Here is a 5,482-nt window from a genome sequence, read left to right as displayed (position 1 = left end):
TATATATTTATAAATATATTATATATACATACATATATCTATATATATACATATATATATTATATATGTATATATATATGTAGATATATATATGTATAAACATATATATATATATATATATATATATATATATATATATATATATATATATATATATATATATATATATATATATATATGTATGTATGTATGTATAAGCATATATATATATATACATATATGTATATATACATATATATGTATATGTATATATATCTATATATGTGTGTGTGTGTATACATATATGTATATGTATATAGATATATCTTAAGAAGTTACATTATCAAATACATGTAACTTAAATTTTAAATAGTCATTTTAATACTAATAATGACCAAAGGAAATAAAACTGATAACTTAAATAAATAAATAAATTTAAGTGTGTGTGCGTATATATACATATACACATATGTATATATACGCACACACACTTAAATTTATTTATTTTAGTTATTTGTTTATTTAAGTTATCAGTTTTATTTCCTTTGGTCATTATTAGTATTAAAATGACTATTTAAAATTTAAGTTACATGTATTTGATAATGTAACTGTTGTCAATCAGGATTTGCGCCTTTAGCGAGATGTAGAATCAAGCTATCTTGTGAAACAACAGAAACTCTCTCGGGTGGTGGGTTGTCCTAAAACGAGAGAAGAATCTCCGGAAGCTAGGCTGATTCCTAAGTTGTGATTACCTAATCCTAAATTGTACTCGAGATAAGGGTAAGAAATGAAAGAATGAATGATTAAAACTAATCTAAATAAGGTGATACACCAATGGTTATGAATGTAATTTTGATTAATTCAGCACAAACTACGAAAAGACAATTGATTTCACAATATCAGACAATCATGTAATCACAAAAGTGTTTCTATATAAGGATTGAGATCTCCTGCTTTGAAAGGGATACCTAAGTCTCACCAATTTTTTGCAAGGAAACAATAATCACAAAACATAGACCTACAATCACATGTATCACGATTCAAATATACAACTAGGAAGGTAATTATAATGAAGGCGAACACAACATTAAAGCAAGAAATTCACAAAACTGCACAAGAATCTATGATAAGGAACAACTGTATCTCATAATCAATGCTGAAAAAATCTTTGTCACAAGTGCCCTTACAATCAACTCAAAATCTGCAATCTGCAAAAAATCTAAATCCAAAAGAAGGTCTTTTGTAATGAGGATGAAGTACAATATATAGAAGAATATCCCTAACTTGAATTCCAAAGTCATGTCTAGAAAAAATCACCCAAAAATGATGAAAACAATGAAAAGAGCCTCTGAAAACTGCACTCAAACACCTGCATAACTGCTGGATAACTCGAAACTGCCTTTAACCCTCTAAAATCATGCATAAAAAGATCAAACTCGGATGCACTAAGTAACCCTCAAAAATAGCGTGTAAAATTGCCTTTAATTATGCAATATATGCATAAAACAAGCCCTCAATCCAAACTACATGCATAACTGATCATAACTGCCTCATAGACTGCTAAAAATATCATCAAATCACTCACAAATCTGCATGTGAAACCGGAACTGAACTTGGCCTCAATGAATACCCCATGTTAACTGAACGTCCCTTCTAAAAATATCTTTCCAACCTTTTCTCCTTGTATTTAGGCACAATAAACTCATATAATTCCCTTTAAATAATTAATAAAATCAATGGCCTTATAATTACGACCACTTGACATATTAATTTTACAATTAAAACTCATTTTATTATTTTAATTTAATATTGACGTATTTATATATATGTATTTTAAAACACATTAGTATTAATTAATATAATCAAGGGAATACTAAATATTATTTTAAAGTATTATATATATTAAATGATTTAATAGTATTCAATTCATTTAATATATGTAACATTTGTAAAATATATTTATTAACATTACTTTTATATACGCATTATATATTTGGCATTATAAAAAGTCAAATGCATGTATAATAGTAATATTAATAAATCAAGCATCTTTTTTTAAAAAAATGTTCAACCCTATGGATCCGAAACTTTATCAAATGTGATGAGGCGACTCAAAAAAAGATGTCAAAGGCAGATAAGGCAGATTTTTTTTGTCTTCACTTTGTAATTTTGCTATTCACGCATGGAAAGAATGGAGAATGGGGTTTCAAAAACCCTAGCCGTAAGAAGAGACTTTGCTGCATTTTTTACTATCTGGCTGGGTCATTTTTTCATGTCTGAATCTGTGCTTTGATCCATGCGTGAGCTCCCTACCTTGGATATTTTTCTTGGTCTTCTTCATGCTTTGGACGGCATATGACTGTATTTTTTCTTGGATGGTTGTTGGCTACGGATTTGGATTTGGGCATTTGCTATGAGACTGATTTCCTTTTGTTGGAGCTCGGATCAAGGTTGAGATTTCCTTGCATCTATATATGCTTATATTTTGCTGTGGGTTCATATGTTGTTGTGAGCTCAGATCCGAACTTTAGGATGCTATTCTTTCTTTTCAACAAGCACGAGTCGGCTCCTCCATGACTATATGCAGTTTGGGTTAGTCTCTTTTTGTACTTCCAGTTTTAATTCATAAATCTGGGCACCATTTTCTTAATATTCGCAAGGGTTTTTTTTTTTTTTATGTGCCGGCTGTAAGTATATAGCAGTTTTCTCATGAATTTTTTAAAGCATTTGCAAACACATGCATATGAAATAATGCCATGAACATCTAGGCTTGGTAATAGCACTCATACTGCTGTTGTATTTCCTTTCTCATGTTGAAAATGCTGGTTTAAGCTGGACAATAACTGGATTCGTGTTATGGGTATTTTAAAAAAATTGTAAAAAAGAAAGTGGTTTTCTTTTTCACATTCAGCATGATGTATATGCATTCTCTTTGTTGGTTGTGAAGGCTCTATTCAATGGCTTTCCGTGATCCTCTAAACACATATAATGGCTCACTGATTTTTTTATTTTTATTTTTTTTTAAGTTACAAAAATAAAATAAAAATGAATACTATAATCTGCTGCTGCAAATTAATGGGAACCGTGACTGTTTGAGTGACTTTTCATCTGGGTTCTATTAATGAATCATACTGGGAGCTTCTCTTCTCTAAGTAAAACCCAACCTGGGTATACTTCCTTGCTATAGGATCTAGCACCATGCTATTGGTATTAACCCCTTCAAGAACAATTGAGGCATGCCACTTTATTCGCAGGAATATTCACCAGCAACAATTTTGCTTCTTTCACTTACTGGATTTGCTGAAAAATTCTTTTATTTCCCCCTTTGAACTCTCTACTTGGTTGCTACAGGTACACCTCAAAACTAAAACCAAAATTTGCCACCATAGTTTTCTCACAATACATTCCTGTACATAATGTGAATGGATCTTTCAATAACTTTGAAAGTCTCTTAATGAAACTTATATTGTACTGTCTATCCTTCTCTATATCATTGATGGTTCCTTTGCTGACAATCATTTGCTGATATTTCTTTATATTCCTGTTTATCTGCATTATATTTTATTGTAGTGGATTTCTTTTCCTTTCCATATTGATTTGGCACTGATAATTATTTTGACTGTCCTTGTGACTGATTGCACCTGTACTTTTCATCATATATGCTGAAATATACTTGCAGAAATAATCAAACTCCTTTAACTTCAGACTTTGAAACTATACACATCCTCCATGATTTGATCGGAAGGTCCCATACCTAAATTTATGTATGCCCCCTCGACGGCCTCCTCTCGTCCTTTGCCGCTACATGATTCAACCAAAAGGTTCCATGCCTGTAATGTATGCATGTTCCTTCAATGATCTCCTCAAAGTCTTCAATCAGCTTCATTGGTTCAACTGGAAGGTTCCATACTTGTAATTTATGTATGCCCCCCCAACAGCCTCCCCAATATCTTCTGTCTTTGGCACGAACAATCTCAGCCAAAAGGCTTCATGCATGTAACTTACACATGATCCTTCTATAGCCTCTAATCTTCATACCTATTTCTGCACATGGAACAAACTCATTAATAAAAACATGATTTATTTTCCTCAGATTTTCTTGCTGCCTTGCCTTTTAGCATAGTTATCTGGATGACTATTTTGTATAAACGGCAGAGTATAGATGATAGGAAAGTATTTCATTGCTCAGTTCGTATGAACTGATCCATTTCTTTACTTATTTTTTGCAGGTTTTACTCTTGAATGGAGATGCGGAATCAGCCCTCCAGCGTTCAACACAAAAACTTTCCATTTAGGCAATGGATGCCTTTCCTTTCTATCTCTTTTTCAGTACTTTTCTGTTTGTACAATGTGTTTAATTCAGATATTTATGTTAGGGGCTGAGAGCACTAGTAATATCTGAATGCATTGTATTGAAGTACTGTGTAAACATGAACACTTTGTTAAAAATATTTTTCTGAATACTTTGAAAATTGTTTCAGTACTTGTATCTTGAAAAAGTGATCAATTCTCTTTCTTATGCTTTATGTACTTTGCTTGTTGCATTCTCTTCGTTCTGTACTATATACTCTCAATAACTAAACACATTTAGTGAACAGTTTAAAACATAATCAGTTTAGCGTAAAACATAACAATTTAAAAGGCATGTTAAATTGGTAACAGTAACATCTTAAGCTATACTAATTTGATGTGTGTATTCTATGCACTAAATATGATTTCATATAGATATGCGACATATAACTACATAACGATATAGTTATGAACTCCTTCAATAATAAATTATTATTATTATTATTTATTTTATCTTATCAATTGATATTTATTTACTAACTACCTTATTTCTAACTACTAATCTATCCCTTACCCTTCACCTACTAACTACCTTATATACTAACACCCATGCTAACATAATATGATTTCATATAGATATGCAACATATAACTACATAACGATATAGTTATGAACTCCTTCAATAATAAATTATTATTATTATTATTTATTTTATCTTATCAATTGATATTTATTTACTAACTGCTTTATTTCTAACTACTAATCTATCCCTTACCCTTCACCTACTAACTACCTTATATACTAACACCCATGCTAACTACCTTACTAACTAACTCCCTTAACATACTTACTAATTTTCTAACTCACTTAATCTTTAATCTCTACCCAACATCCTAATACTTTATCATTAATTAAATCTTGCATTTATCCCTCCCAAGTGAATTTCTAAGATCCTCAACCCTAGACTCACGCACCCATTTGCTCTTCCCAAGGTAAAAGACAGAGGCTCATCCTTCTATGGCACCAGGTGGAATGTCATGTCAAGGCAGCTTATAACTCAAGGTAATTCGACTTAGGCTTCATTTTATACTTGGACCACTTCCCCAAATTCATACTTGCTCCTCCCTAGGCGTGGAAGGTGGGGAGAATCCCATGCACACACTTTCTTTCATCCTCTCCAATGGGCACCTAAAGGCAAGGTTTGACTAGTGCC

General features: G+C 31.4%; 1 long non-coding RNA gene across 1 annotated transcript; it reads left to right on the top strand.

Moving 5' to 3' along the window:
• Positions 1-2,066: 2,066 nt before the first annotated feature.
• LOC149551603 (uncharacterized) lies at positions 2,067-4,459 on the top strand. The gene is made up of 2 exons (XR_016352777.1): positions 2,067-2,571; positions 4,209-4,459. It is a non-coding gene; the product is annotated as an uncharacterized LOC149551603 (long non-coding RNA).
• Positions 4,460-5,482: the final 1,023 nt, after the last annotated feature.

This window comes from Cupressus sempervirens, chromosome 6 (genome assembly GCF_028749045.1).
Source record: "Cupressus sempervirens isolate cs-2001-9-10 chromosome 6, ASM2874904v1, whole genome shotgun sequence".
Taxonomy (NCBI): Eukaryota; Viridiplantae; Streptophyta; class Pinopsida; order Cupressales; family Cupressaceae; genus Cupressus; species Cupressus sempervirens.
This window is presented reverse-complemented; position numbering and strand designations above follow the sequence as displayed.